Source organism: Dendrobates tinctorius, unplaced genomic scaffold (assembly GCF_039654945.1).
Source record: "Dendrobates tinctorius isolate UK_male_01 unplaced genomic scaffold, ASM3965494v1 ptg000049l, whole genome shotgun sequence".
Lineage (NCBI taxonomy): Eukaryota > Metazoa > Chordata > Amphibia > Anura > Dendrobatidae > Dendrobates > Dendrobates tinctorius.
The window spans coordinates 24317539-24334268 of NW_027361717.1; the positions used below are offsets into that span (position 1 = coordinate 24317539).

At 41.9% G+C, this 16730-nt stretch overlaps 1 protein-coding gene and 1 long non-coding RNA gene across 5 annotated transcripts in view; both read right to left on the reverse strand.

Moving 5' to 3' along the window:
* The window catches only part of LOC141091148 (uncharacterized), a 207259-nt gene that overhangs the window by 64900 nt on the left and 125629 nt on the right, over positions 1-16730 (reverse strand). The gene's annotated exons all lie outside the window — the stretch shown is intronic.
* On the reverse strand, positions 1872-5295 carry LOC141091147 (uncharacterized). Its single transcript, XR_012232429.1, has 2 exons — positions 4966-5295; positions 1872-4581 (listed from the first exon to the last, which is right to left on the reverse strand). It is a non-coding gene; the product is annotated as an uncharacterized lncRNA (long non-coding RNA).

Here is a 16730-nt window from a genome sequence, read left to right on the forward strand (position 1 = left end):
CCAGGACGGATGTTCCATCTGTTGTCGCTGCTGCAAGGCAGGCCACATTGCAAGATTCTGCCACCCTGGGGCAGAGGGCCAACCCCCAGGAGTAGGACTACAAGGCCCAAAGAACTGGCGAGCCAAGTATGTTGGAGGGCGACCGGTCCTCCCAGTGGCGACTGACGGCATCCCCATGAATGCTTTGCTGGACACTGGCTCTCAGGTGACGACTATGCCATATATCCTTTACAAGCGGTATTGGGCTGACTCTGAACTTACTCGCGGCCCAAGTGATGAACTGACAGTAGTTGCCAGTAATGGTTAGTCTTTGCCGCAAGTAGGATGTAAAGAGATTACTATTAAAGTGGGGCGAGTAGAGTTAAAATCTCAAGGTCTGATAGTTGTAGACATTGATCGACGAGAATGTAACCCAATGATGACCCTAGGTACTAATGTGATTGAAAATTGTCTTGCCGAGGTTATTGTTTTGTTGCAACAGGTAGCCGAGACTGCTGGTTCCAGTGAACAATGAGTCCTGTTGAAGGAGATCAAGGCCCTGATGCAAAGACAGCAGGTAGAACTGTCTGGCGGAGAAATTGGCAGCGTCAGATTGAGTGATTCTTTCCCCATTGCGATACCCCCCAGATGTGAAATGTTAATTTGGTGTCGGGCAGCCATCGGCCTCAGAGGAAAAGATTACCAAGCATTGGTAGTGCCAGTATACTCTGATAGCTGGCCCACTGTCCTGACAGCCAGAGGGGTAGTTGATGTTCGCAAAGGGAGAGTACCTGTACGCCTCTTGAATTGTGGGGAGGAAGAGGCCACAATACCTCGGTATGCCACAGTTGCTAAGCTGCTTACTGTCAGTAACAATGCAATATGGGCAGCAGAGCCCTTGGTCTCATCCGACCAGGTGGAGGACAATGGCTCTGTAAAGCAGCTGGAGGAGTGGTGTCAGCAGCTGCAGGAGGGAACTGACTCCACCCCTTCATACCAAAAGAGTGGGGCTTACCGAGTGACTCAGGAGTATGAGCGGGTAATCAGTAAACACCCTCTAGACTTTGGGAAGGCAAAAGGGATTCAACACCATATCCCCACTGGAGATAATCCACCCATTAAAGAAAGGTAGCAGCCTATACCCCCAACACAATATCAATGTGCCAAAAGTATGTTGCGGGAAATGAAGGAGGCTGGGGTGATCAGAGACAGTTGTAGCCCCTGGGCAGCTCAAATAGTCTTTGTGAAAAAGAAAGATGGTACCATGAGAATGTGTGTTGATTACCGAAAAATTAACAGCATTACACATAAGGATGCCTACCCATTACCCAGAATTGAGGAGTCATTAGCCGCACTTAAAACTGCTAACTATTTTTCCACCTTAGATCTCACTAGTGGGTATTGGCAGGTTCACGGTGCAGAGGCAGACAAGGAGAAAACAGCGTTTACTACACCAATGGGTCTCTGCGAGTTCAACTACATGCCATTCGGGCTCTGCACCGCCCCTGAGACATTTCAACGGTTAATGGAGTGCTGTCTTGGACACAAGAACTTTGACACAGTCCTGTTATACCTTGATGTCATTGTTTTCTCCAAGACTTATGAAGACCATCTGAAGCACCTGGCTGAGGTGTTTGAAGCCATGTCCAACTTTGGCCTGAAAGTGAAGCCATCCAAATGCCACCTCCTGAAGCCCAAGGTACAGTACCTCGGTCATGTAGTGAGTACAGAAGGTGTGGCACCGGATCCTGACAAAGTCACTGTTATCTGGGACAGGAAAGGATCGAGGGGGCACCAATGATATAGACGGGGATCCAACCTGACCTATGAACAAGACATATTAACAAATTGAAAAAGTATAGGTCATATAAGGGGATCACCCGACACAGGATTTGGCAAAAACATATAAATCTTTATTTGGACACAGATAACAAACAGAGTTAAAAACATTAAAAACGTCACTCATGTGACATCCACAAACAAAGGCTCATAATAGAACCACACCTCCCTGGATATGCACTCCTAATGAAACATAATATGTTGTCTAAATTAGTGTAGTATATAAATAGCACACCACATGCGATCACAATATAAATATATAGAAGACAGTGCACTCCAATTGGATAATGTACCTATAAAACAATTGCATAAATATGCGGGCATACGAACAACACCCTGGAGCCTGGGATACAATGTAGTTGTAGCATGTGTGGAAAAAAGCATATAATAATGCAAAGGATATCCAATGTTATGAATATCAGATATAGTGACAAAAGGTGTCACAAAGACCATGACCACCAACTACAACATGCTAGGCATGTATAATGCAGTACAGGGGAACTAATAACCCTCTGTACAAAACCAAATTACAGCCCCCAGTAAACCTGTATAGTAAACAGGGCCATACAATACAATTAATCAACTGTGTCTCCAATTGGATTGACACAGACACAAGATGTAATGAATACCTATGTCATCCATAAATAAAACCCGTGACCGTACGGGGGTCATCCATAACAGGAGTGCACCCAAGGAGGGCTAAGACCCGACGCGTTGCGCCACACTCGGTGGCTTCGTCAGGGGTACTATAGGCCCATCACCTGTGTCCTTAAATACATTTGAATAATTATTGATAAAGCACAGCTGAATATAAGCTTACCAAGGAAGCGGCGGTAGACAGACACCATGTGTGTTCCATTGCGGCGCAGGCGGCTCAGAATGTAGCGATGACATCATCTAATGCGCCGGCGCGAGCGTCGGAATACAGAGATGACATCCTCTAGTACGCCGGCGCCAGCGTCCGCAACCCGGAAGTATTATATGTGCAATGAAAAAGGTCACAATGATACTGCACCTGCGCGAGGCTGTAATAGTATCGGTAGAACAGTAAATGAACGCAACAATCATTATGCCACTCAGAGCCATATCATAATTGCATTAACTGCTAAATAAAACTTACATCAGTAATAATGACACCATATTAGAGATAACACTTATAAATAAAGGCTTTTGTAGTATGTTATTTGCTGGGAATTATATCACACAAAGGGCCAGAATATATAACCCCTACATACTGTGAACAGCACCGAAAATCCAATTACAAAAATATGGATATGAAACATGAGCAAGACGGGCTGTATAAATTCCCATCTATGAGGCAGCATTCATCCACTTAAGACTCCAGATATATACAAAGCCATCTGAAATTGGTCTGGACGGTAGCAACCCACCATATGTATATATAAAAAATGCTAATTCTACAAGTGAAAAACGCACACATGCGCAAATCAGTAAATAGTGTACTGAATTTACATAATCCACTAGACTAATAAAATGATCATAAAGATCACCCTAGTGAGGAAGCATATATTATCAAAATTTCTGAAGAATATGACCAAACTCGATTATCTATAAATACTATCTCTCTGAGAGCATCATCACATAGTGTATGACTGAATAATGTCACACATTGGGTCCATCAGAGAGATATCATGTGTCGATTTGGCAAGCGACTCGATAGGTCACTGTTCAATCAACGCACTACCAATCACAAATAGCATCCGCATACCCTCCCCAAAAAAAAATTATTAAGTCTTTCTAAATGAACTGTTTTTATTATAGTTATAACAATGTTCACTATCTTATGGTAATCAAACAATGTACTCTTGTCCCACTTTAAAGATGATGGAATTGTGAAAACCAAACAGAAGGTCGACTAAACCAAAACAATTGATCAAGCAGCCAACATGAGTATATTATAATAGCTCAAATGACGAGAGAGATCAATTACTTACACATTACTATTAGTAAATAGTCCATATTGTCGACCTAAAGTTTAATAATTGATATACCAGACACCAATATAATAAACATTACCATCCCGACACTAACTGAGTACATCTATAAACGACTCATAGTACTTTTGAGAATCTTGCACATCAAATTCCAAAACAATGGAGGTGTGTTAGCGGATACCAGTTAAATGATCATAAACATGGTGTGCTATTTATATACCCAAAACACGACATGTGAAGGCAAACTACCAAAGGCCCAAAAACAAGTAACACAAGACTAACCAAATTGTGGCTAGAAAATGGCAACACCATCACTCGCTCAAATAATGAATAAGTCTTGCTTAATATGGATTAAATTTCAACCGAAACCTATGAGGACTAAGAGATATATACCTGGACCCTACAAATATAATTTCATTTAAGATTGTTTATAAAATACAGTAAATAATAAGTCCTCGTTGAGGCCAGACGGCATCAGGCTGTTAAGATTAAAAATCCACTTTGATTCACGTCTATGTAATTCGAGAGTAATATCACCCCCTCTAATGTCCGGCTGAATTGTCTCTAGTCCCATAATCTTGGTGCCATTCCATTGGGAACTGTGTGTCGTCAAATAATGTGAGGCAACCGTGGTCAATGTCTTCCCTTTCTCCATGTCTTTCTTCGCTGTCGTAATGCAAGAGAAATGATGCTGGATCCTTTTCCTCAGTTCTTGTGTTGTTTGTCCAACATAGATTTTTAAACATGGACAGATCAAAGCATATACAACATTCCGAGATTTACAATTAACATAACAATGGGTCGTGATCTGGAATGGGAAAGAAGACAGAGTGAGAGTGTTGGCACATATAATAAACGAACAGATGTTACAGTTACCACAGGGAAAGGTGCCTATTAAACGCGTGCCTCTGTTAAGCCTAGTGACTGGACGCCTAAAATGACTGTGACTCAAGCAATCCTTTAAGTTTTTAGCCCGTCTCGCCACCAAATTCGGTCGTATAGAAATATGGGGTTTCAATCTGGGCTCACTTAAAAGCATGCCCCAATGTTTAGATAGAATGCCCCTAATATCCTGCCACTGGTTGTTAAAAGTGGTGATAACCCCAAGCGATCTGGGGGGACCCCTAACATGAGTCTCAAGTAGACTATCTCTGTCCACATCCCTGGCAGCCCTAAAAGCCCGCGAGATTACCTTTCTGGGATAGCCTCTCCTTTTAAATCTTGTAGTCAAAACCTGTGCATGCAATAGGAACTCTTCCTGTGTGCTGCAATTCCTCTTCACTCGATAGAATTGACCCTTCGGAATACCATTCCTGAGGTGTTGAGGGTGAAAGCTCGAGAAATGCAGCAAACTGTTGGTGGCGGTAGGCTTACGGAACAGAGTAGTAGAAACGACAGAGTCCTTAGATCGAAGTTTCAAATCCAAGAATTCAACCTCTGTTTGTGAAACATGCGAGGTTAAACGTATATTCCACGGATTATTATTCAATGATTCCACAAACAATAGGCATTCATCAAGGGTGCCTGTCCAGAAAAATAGAATATCATCAATATAGCGATACCATTTGATGACATATTTGGAAAAGGCCCCCAGACAGTACACCCTAGTAAGCTCCCACCACCCCAAAAACAAATTTGCATAAGCGGGCGCACACCGTGTGCCCATAGTGGTCCCAGTCACTTGCCTGTAATATGTACGGTCAAAAATGAAATAGTTCTTATCCAATATGAAGTGTAATAATTCCAATAAAAATGAGTCGTGTTTCCTGTCGCCTGTTGTATTAAGATCCAAGAAGTAAGAGACGGCCTGTAGGCCCAGGTCATGTTGTATACACGTGTAAAGGGACTCAACGTCCAGAGTAACAAGCCAAACACCAGGAGGGACCTGAAGAACACGTAATTGTTGAACCAGAAAGGTGGAATCTCTTACAAACGACCTAAGAGAGGAAACCAGAGGTTGTAAAAAATAATCCACATAAATACATGGCCGTTCCAACAAACTCCCTATCCCCGACACAATAGGCCTGCCGGGAGGTACCTGTAGTGATTTGTGGATCTTAGGGATCATGTAGAATGTAGGTATCCTTGGATGTTGACAAGTCAAAAATTCCTTCTCACGTTTGTTAATGATATTGTTGAGGAATGCTGAATCCAACAAACGGTCCAATTTGTCTTTAAATACACGAGAAGGGTCTGAGGGCAAAATTTGATAACAATTTGAGTCCATTAGTTGCCGTTTTGCTTCATGAGTATAAAGCTCTACTGGCCAAATTACCAAATTGCCCCCTTTATCTGCTTCCCGTATAACAAAGTCCCGATTAGACCCCAATCTCTTGATAACAGCCTGTTCCTGTAAACTCAAGTTTCTATCTCTATTTTTGTCTACTCGCAAAGACTTAATGTCGCGACAAACAATATTGAAAAAACTTTGTACCGTGGGGAACAGTGAGAAAGAAGGGGTAGCCTGTGACGGCAACCTACCAGTAAATTTTCTTCTGGGAGTATGGCCACTTTCATTCTCCTCCAATAAATCAAGCACATCCCTAAAGGCTTGTCTCTCCAATACTGGTAGGTCATCTATAACGGACGGTTGATGGTATAACAGCTTAAAAGTAAGCTGACGGCAAAAAAGATAGACATCTTTAATTACAGTGAATTTGTCCAAACAATTGGTAGGGCAAAAGGAAAGACCTTTTTCCAATACAGCCACCTCCAGATCTGTTAATATATAGGACGAAAGGTTAATAATTTGAAGCTTACCTATATCCTGAGAAGTAGCAGTATTGGAATCACACATAGGTGCTAGCGTCTCCGATTCTGGCGTGTCACCCGTTTGTTCTTGGGAGACCAGATTCTGTAATTCCGAGTACGCTTCTTTATGATTGTGTCTCTTTCGTCGGCCCCTCCTGTTGCGCCTTCGATATCGCTTTGTTCGGACGATAAAAAATCACTTGATAGTGATTCATTGACAGATGCCATATTCGTATTCATGCCATGCTTTTTGTCCATTGTCAAATTTGAGCCACCCATTCTTCTGTTACCCTTATGACTCCATCTGTAAGCCTTACCACCACTATAATCAGCTTGATCTCTTTTAAATTTAGATCTCTTTCTTTCAATAACCTCCTTTTCAAATTTGTCTATAGTGGATTTCAATTGTATCTGAAAAGGTTCCACTAGCGATTTTTTATCAAATTTCTCAATTTTGGCTTCAGCACTTTTAATCTTCTCCTTAATATTAATAAGATTGCCTTGATCATGTTCCACAAGCATATCAATTAGTATATTAGAACAACGTAATAAACCGCATTCCCAGCTTTTCCGAAATTCATCATCAGCCTCCCATGCGGGGAAGATCTGTACTCTAAGTCCCCTAGGGACCAGTTCCGATTTTTTATATTCACCCAGAGTCTGAATATTCCACCATGTCTTGGTGAGTGACTTGTGTAAGTCCACTAGTTCTCTAGAAATGCTCTGGAAATCATCATCACCTGTATTACCACTGGTTATTACAACCGGACCAACATCAAAAAGACCACCAACATGGCTCTGCCATGCAGCTTCCCTAGCTGCCAAATCCATAGCTAATGCCAAAATAAGTATATCAATACAGTTAAATAAAATGGTAAGAAATAAACAATCATGTGCCAACACCCAGAAATGTGGAGGAAAAAGCAACCACAATACAAATTGGAACAGGAAAGGATCGAGGGGGCACCAATGATATAGACGGGGATCCAACCTGACCTATGAACAAGACATATTAACAAATTGAAAAAGTATAGGTCATATAAGGGGATCACCCGACACAGGATTTGGCAAAAACATATAAATCTTTATTTGGACACAGATAACAAACAGAGTTAAAAACATTAAAAACGTCACTCATGTGACATCCACAAACAAAGGCTCATAATAGAACCACACCTCCCTGGCTATGCACTCCTAATGAAACATAATATGTTGTCTAAATTAGTGTAGTATATAAATAGCACACCACATGCGATCACAATATAAATATATAGAAGACAGTGCACTCCAATTGGATAATGTACCTATAAAACAATTGCATAAATATGCGGGCATACGAACAACACCCTGGAGCCTGGGATACAATGTAGTTGTAGCATGTGTGGAAAAAAGCATATAATAATGCAAAGGATATCCAATGTTATGAATATCAGATATAGTGACAAAAGGTGTCACAAAGACCATGACCACCAACTACAACATGCTAGGCATGTATAATGCAGTACAGGGGAACTAATAACCCTCTGTACAAAACCAAATTACAGCCCCAGTAAACCTGTATAGTAAACAGGGCCATACAATACAATTAATCAACTGTGTCTCCAATTGGAATGACACAGACACAAGATGTAATGAATACCTATGTCATCCATAAATAAAACCCGTGACCGTACGGGGGTCGTCCATAACAGGAGTGCACCCAAGGAGGGCTAAGACCCGACGCGTTGCGCCACACTCGGTGGCTTCGTCAGGGGTACTACAGGCCCATCACCTGTGTCCTTAAATACATTTGAATAATTATTGATAAAGCACAGCTGAATATAAGCTTACCAAGGAAGCGGCGGTAGACAGACACCATGTGTGTTCCATTGCTGCGCAGGCGGCTCAGAATGTAGCGATGACATCATCTAATGCGCCGGCGTGAGCGTCGGAATACAGAGATGACATCCTCTAGTACGCCGGCGCCAGCGTCCGCAACCCGGAAGTATTATATGTGCAATGAAAAAGGTCACAGTGATACTGCGCCTGCGCGAGGCTGTAATAGTATCGGTAGAACAGTAAATGAACGCAACAATCATTATGCCACTCAGAGCCATATCATAATTGCATTAACTGCTAAATAAAACTTACATCAGTAATAATGACACCATATTAGAGATAACACTTATAAATAAAGGCTTTTGTAGTATGTTATTTGCTGGGAATTATATCACACAAAGGGCCAGAATATATAACCCCTACATACTGTGAACAGCACCGAAAATCCAATTACAAAAATATGGATATGAAACATGAGCAAGACGGGATGTATAAATTCCCATCTATGAGGCAGCATTCATCCACTTAAGACTCCAGATATATACAAAGCCATCTGAAATTGGTCTGGACGGTAGCAACCCACCATATGTATATATAAAAAATGCTAATTCTACAAGTGAAAAAAGCACACATGCGCAAATCAGTAAATAGTGTACTGAATTTACATAATCCACTAGACTAATAAAATGATCATAAAGATGACCCTAGTGAGGAAGCATATATTATCAAAATTTCTGAAGAATATGACCAAACTCGATTATAAATACTATCTCTCTGAGAGCATCATCACATAGTGTATGACTGAATAATGTCACACATTGGGTCCATCAGAGAGATATCATGTGTCGATTTGGCAAGCGACTCGATAGGTCACTGTTCAATCAACGCACTACCAATCACAAATAGCATCCGCATACCCTCCCCAAAAAAAAATTATTAAGTCTTTCTAAATGAACTGTTTTTATTATAGTTATAACAATGTTCACTATCTTATGGTAATCAAACAATGTACTCTTGTCCCACTTTAAAGATGATGGAATTGTGAAAACCAAACAGAAGGTCGACTAAACCAAAACAATTGATCAAGCAGCCAACATGAGTATATTATAATAGCTCAAATGACGAGAGAGATCAATTACTTACACATTACTATTAGTAAATAGTCCATATTGTCGACCTAAAGTTTAATAATTGATATACCAGACACCAATATAATAAACATTACCATCCCGACACTAACTGAGTACATCTATAAACGACTCATAGTACTTTTGAGAATCTTGTACATCAAATTCCAAAACAATGGAGGTGTGTTAGCGGATACCAGTTAAATGATCATAAACATGGTGTGCTATTTATATACCCAAAACACGACATGTGAAGGCAAACTACCAAAGGCCCAAAAACAAGTAACACAAGACTAACCAAATTGTGGCTAGAAAATGGCAACACCATCACTCGCTCAAATAATGAATAAGTCTTGCTTAATATGGATTAAATTTCAACCGAAACCTATGAGGACTAAGAGATATATACCTGGACCCTACAAATATAATTTCATTTAAGATTGTTTATAAAATCCAGTAAATAATAAGTCCTCGTTGAGGCCAGACGGCATCAGGCTGTTAAGATTAAAAATCCACTTTGATTCACGTCTAAGTAATTCGAGAGTAATATCACCCCCTCTAATGTCCGGCTGAATTGTCTCTAGTCCCATAATCTTGGTGCCATTCCATTGGGAACTGTGTGTCGTCAAATAACGTGAGGCAACCGTGGTCAATGTCTTCCCTTTCTCCATGTCTTTCTTCGCTGTCGTAATGCAAGAGAAATGATGCTGGATCCTTTTCCTCAGTTCTTGTGTTGTTTGTCCAACATAGATTTTTAAACATGGACAGATCAAAGCATATACAACATTCCGAGATTTACAATTAACATAACAATGGGTCGTGATCTGGAATGGGAAAGAAGACAGAGTGAGAGTGTTGGCACATATAATAAACGAACAGATGTTACAGTTACCACAGGGAAAGGTGCCTATTAAACGCGTGCCTCTGTTAAGCCTAGTGACTGGACGCCTAAAATGACTGTGACTCAAGCAATCCTTTAAGTTTTTAGCCCGTCTCGCCACCAAATTCGGTCGTATAGAAATATGGGGTTTCAATCTGGGCTCACTTAAAAGCATGCCCCAATGTTTAGATAGAATGCCCCTAATATCCTGCCACTGGTTGTTAAAAGTGGTGATAACCCCAAGCGATCTGGGGGGACATGGAGACATGGAGAAAGGGAAGACATTGACCACGGTTGCCTCACATTATTTGACGACACACAGTTGCCAATGGAATGGCACCAAGATTATGGGACTAGAGACAATTCAGCCGGACATTAGAGGGGGTGATATTACTCTCGAATTACTTAGACGTGAATCAAAGTGGATTTTTAATCTTAACAGCCTGATGCCGTCTGGCCTCAACGAGGACTTATTATTTACTGGATTTTATAAACAATCTTAAATGAAATTATATTTGTAGGGTCCAGGTATATATCTCTTAGTCCTCATAGGTTTCGGTTGAAATTTAATCCATATTAAGCAAGACTTATTCATTATTTGAGCGAGTGATGGTGTTGCCATTTTCTAGCCACAATTTGGTTAGTCTTGTGTTACTTGTTTTTGGGCCTTTGGTAGTTTGCCTTCACATGTCGTGTTTTGGGTATATAAATAGCACACCATGTTTATGATCATTTAACTGGTATCCGCTAACACACCTCCATTGTTTTGGAATTTGATGTACAAGATTCTCAAAAGTACTATGAGTCGTTTATAGATGTACTCAGTTAGTGTCGGGATGGTAATGTTTATTATATTGGTGTCTGGTATATCAATTATTAAACTTTAGGTCGACAATATGGACTATTTACTAATAGTAATGTGTAAGTAATTGATCTCTCTCGTCATTTGAGCTATTATAATATACTCATGTTGGCTGCTTGATCAATTGTTTTGGTTTAGTCGACCTTCTGTTTGGTTTTCACAATTCCATCATCTTTAAAGTGGGACAAGAGTACATTGTTTGATTACCATAAGATAGTGAACATTGTTATAACTATAATAAAAACAGTTCATTTAGAAAGACTTAATAATTTTTTTTTGGGGAGGGTATGCGGATGCTATTTGTGATTGGTAGTGCGTTGATTGAACAGTGACCTATCGAGTCGCTTGCCAAATCGACACATGATATCTCTCTGATGGACCCAATGTGTGACATTATTCAGTCATACACTATGTGATGATGCTCTCAGAGAGATAGTATTTATAATCGAGTTTGGTCATATTCTTCAGAAATTTTGATAATATATGCTTCCTCACTAGGGTGATCTTTATGATCATTTTATTAGTCTAGTGGATTATGTAAATTCAGTACACTATTTACTGATTTGCGCATGTGTGCTTTTTTCACTTGTAGAATTAGCATTTTTTATATATACATATGGTGGGTTGCTACCGTCCAGACCAATTTCAGATGGCTTTGTATATATCTGGAGTCTTAAGTGGATGAATGCTGCCTCATAGATGGGAATTTATACATCCCGTCTTGCTCATGTTTCATATCCATATTTTTGTAATTGGATTTTCGGTGCTGTTCACAGTATGTAGGGGTTATATATTCTGGCCCTTTGTGTGATATAATTCCCAGCAAATAACATACTACAAAAGCCTTTATTTATAAGTGTTATCTCTAATATGGTGTCATTATTACTGATGTAAGTTTTATTTAGCAGTTAATGCAATTATGATATGGCTCTGAGTGGCATAATGATTGTTGCGTTCATTTACTGTTCTACCGATACTATTACAGCCTCGCGCAGGCGCAGTATCACTGTGACCTTTTTCATTGCATATATAATACTTCCGGGTTGCGGACGCTGGCGCCGGCGTACTAGAGGATGTCATCTCTGTATTCCGACGCTCACGCCGGCGCATTAGATGATGTCATCGCTACATTCTGAGCCGCCTGCGCAGCAATGGAACACACATGGTGTCTGTCTACCGCCGCTTCCTTGGTAAGCTTATATTCAGCTGTGCTTTATCAATAATTATTCAAATGTATTTAAGGACACAGGTGATGGGCCTATAGTACCCCTGACGAAGCCACCGAGTGTGGCGCAACGCGTCGGGTCTTAGCTCTCCTTGGGTGCACTCCTGTTATGGATGACCCCCGTACGGTCATGGGTTTTATTTATGGATGACATAGGTATTCATTATATCTTGTGTCTGTGTCATTCCAATTGGAGACACAGTTGATTAATTGTATTGTATGGCCCTGTTTACTATACAGGTTTACTGGGGGCTGTAATTTGGTTTTGTACAGAGGGTTATTAGTTCCCCTGTACTGCATTATACATGCCTAGCATGTTGTAGTTGGTGGTCATGGTCTTTGTGACACCTTTTGTCACTATATCTGATATTCATAACATTGGATATCCTTTGCATTATTATATGCTTTTTTCCACACATGCTACAACTACATTGTATCCCAGGCTCCAGGGTGTTGTTCGTATGCCCGCATATTTATGCAATTGTTTTATAGGTACATTATCCAATTGGAGTGCACTGTCTTCTATATATTTATATTGTGATCGCATGTGGTGTGCTATTTATATACTACACTAATTTAGACAACATATTATGTTTCATTAGGAGTGCATATCCAGGGAGGTGTGGTTCTATTATGAGCCTTTGTTTGTGGATGTCACATGAGTGACGTTTTTAATGTTTTTAACTCTGTTTGTTATCTGTGTCCAAATAAAGATTTATATGTTTTTGCCAAATCCTGTGTCGGGTGATCCCCTTATATGACCTATACTTTTTCAATTTGTTAAACTGTTATCCGGGACTGGCAGAAGCCCAGCATCCTCCATGAGGTACGTCAATTCCTCGGGTTGGTAGGCTACTACCGAAGGTTCATCAAAGGCTTCACTGAGATAGCCACCCCTATGCAAAATCTTCTGGTGGGCCAGCCCAAGAAACCAGGAATTAGAGTCCTGCATTTGAATGGAATTAGGAACTGGAGAGGTCCTTCACTCGACTGAAGATGGCTCTCACAGGAGATGAATTTATGGCCTACCCAGATTATGACCAACCATTTGTGTTGTATACAGATGCCAGCAACGTTGGACTGGGAGCAGTACTGTCACAGGTACAGAATGGCAAAGAAAGAGTGATCTCCTACGCCAGCAGGAAGCTTCGTCCCACTGAAAGGAACCCTGACAACTGCAGTTCCTTCAAACTGGAGTTCATCGCCATAGTCTGGGCTGTGACTGAACGATTCAAGCATTACCTAGCTTCAGCCAAGCTTACCATCTTCATGGACAACAACCTGCTGACTCACTTGGAAACTGAAAAACTAGGTGCACTGGAGCAGCGATGGATGGCCCGGCTGTCTAAGTATGAATTCACCATCAAGTACCGAGCGGGGCACAAGAATGCCAATGCTGATGCGCTGTCCAGAATGCCTAATCTGCCAGATGCAGGAGAAGACCCTGAGGCACTCGAAGAAATAGAGTTACCTGCCTTCCACCGGCCAATTGCGGCCCAATGTGCCCAAGGAGTGAGAAACAGACGGTCAATCGTGAAAGAGGTCACCCTAAATCCATTGCCTCATCATGACTGGGCTGAAACGCAGGATAGCGATCCCGCAGTCCGCCTGGTAAAGGAGCTACTGTCACAAGCTGACTCACGCCCGGATCCAGATGCTCCTGAAGAAACCCAGCAGTTGTGGAAGGAAAGAGGCCGGCTGTTCGCCTATGAGGGAAAGCTGTGTCGGAGGAGTATCAATGCGCGCACTCATGAGCTGGTCTGGCAGGTGGTAGTCCCAAAGAGGGAGGCATCAATGGTCTTGGAAGCATACCACAATGGAGCTGGATACTTCGGATGGAAGAAGTTGGAGGCCTTGCTCCGGGAAAGATTCTACTGGGCTGGAATGAGGAAGGCCATTGAAAATTGGTGCCGGGAGTGTGGACAACGCAATCTGCGCAGAAAGGACCGTAACAGCCAGAGAACTCCTTTGCATCCAATAACAACCAAACAACCACTCGAGTTGGTAGCCCTGGACCATGTGAAGCTGGTTCCAAGCCGTTCAGGCTACATTTATGCTCTTACCATCGTTGACCACTACTCGAGATTCCTGGTAGTCGTGCCTGTCAAGGATCAAACAGCCAGGACAGCAGCCAGAGCATTCTAACAGCACTTTTGTAGACCACACGGATATCCCGAGCGAGTGCTTGCAGATCAAGGTCCAGTCTTTGAGGCAGAAGAAGTGTTCCAGGAATTCTGTAACTTGTACGGTTGCAAGAAGATCAGGACAACACCGTACCATCCACAGACCAATGGCATGTGTGAAAAGATTAATCAGGTGGTGATCGACCTACTGAAGACCTTGCCTTTGGAAGAGAGGAATCTGTGGCCAGAGAAGTTGCCATATCTGGCTGACCTCTACAATCACATACCTGTGAATTCCAACAACTGCACTCCAGCCTACCTAATGAGAGCGAGGCCTGGCAAGTTGCCTATTGATTTGGATATGGGAGTCCTGACACATGAGGTAACATCACCAGATGCTGACTGTGTTACAGAATGGCAGCAGCAGTACCGTAGAGTACAAGAGTGTGTAGAAAAGAGTCTAGCTCAGGCGAGACAAAAACAGGAAAAGATCTACAATCAACATGCACCTGCAGTTCCCTTGTCACCAGGAGAACAAGTCCTAAAGAGGAAAAGAAGGATGCATAAACTGGATGACCAATGGGAAGCTGAACCCTACACCGTCTTACCATCAAACTTCGACAACACCAAGGTGTGCCTTATCAGTAAGGATGGAGGAGAAACATCATCAGCAGTATCGAGGGATCATCTGAAACTGTGCTGTGACCAGCTAAAGGAAAGGATGGGAGAACAAAAGAACCTTCAACCCCTAGAAGAAGAAGAAAAGGTCAGCACTGTACTCGGAGAATTTCCAGCAAACTGGACAAGAATGGATCAAGCCATCGTAGTTCCTGTCCTAATCTTTCCCCAGCCTACTGCAACTGAAGTAGCAGAGACTCAAGAGAACCCTGAAAATCTGGGAGTTCAGGCAGCGGATGCTACACCAGCAGTGGAGTTAGAGAATCTTCGCCCTGCCAGTGGTGATTCTGTCATGCCCACAGTGAGTCTAAGAGTTGGCAGACGGCTACTACCCAGTTTACCAACGCCAGTGCTACGTAGATCTGTCCATAGTACCAAAGGTATACCAGCCCTAAGGTTTCGTATCTAAATAAGCTATACAAATGGTAAAATGTAAATATGCAACTGTTTAAGTTTATGTGCCTACAGAGACTCTGTAAGAACTTTTGAAGATCCTATTTTGCTTTGATGGACAATTGGACCACAGGACTATGTGTGGTCAAAACTTAACTTGTACATAGTTACCATGCTCAGGAAATGGACCATGGACATTGACGCATGGACTAATCGTCATCAGGACTATTTCTGAGCTTTGGTTTTTGTATTTTTCACTTTTTGGAAATCTTGTTACATTTACAATTGTTCATATGTTTGCATGTTTTTCTTCAGTTCGGGAGTACTGAATTGCACTAGGGGGGAATGTGGCACCCCCAGGAGTATGGTCACCACAGTGGCATTACCTTCCTCCTAGGGAGTGTGATGTAATGCTTGGAAGCAATGAAGTGTCTCTGTCAGTTAATCACAACACAGTTCTCATTCCATGCCAGCAGAGGGAGGTCTGGGGGAAGAGCTACTCTCTGGGGGCCAGGAAGGGGAAATTAGGAGTTTGTGTGAGGAGGGCAACGTGTGTGGACGTGGAGCAGAGGAGTTGGAAGATTGAGCAGAGTTGAGTGCTCACTTCCAGCTATAGCGCATGATCTGGAGCCCGGTCTCCAAGGTTGTATGGATACGGATGTTCCTGCAGTAGAAACCGGAGGAATAGGAAGCTGTAAATGCTCTGTTCCCATATAAGACTAGGAGGCACAACAGCAACAGTGGACAAGTTTTTTGATCGTTTATTTGGACGCTATTTGGATTTTTTCCAATGATTGGGATTCTCATGTGGAACATGTTCGGACTGTAATCCGGATGTTGAGAGAAAATGCTCTGCATGTTAAAGGATTGAAATGTCTCTTTGGCGTACAAAAAAATTAGTTTTTGGGATTCATTTTGTCCCCATCCGCTATTGAAATGGACCCGGTCAAGGTCCAGGCCATTTATGATTGGGTTCAGCCCACTTCCTTGAAGGCTCTCCAGAAATTTTTGGGTTTTGCTAATTTCTACCGTAAATTCATAAGTAATTTTTCTGGCATTGTTAAACCACTGACGGATTTGACCAAAAAGGGCGCTGATGT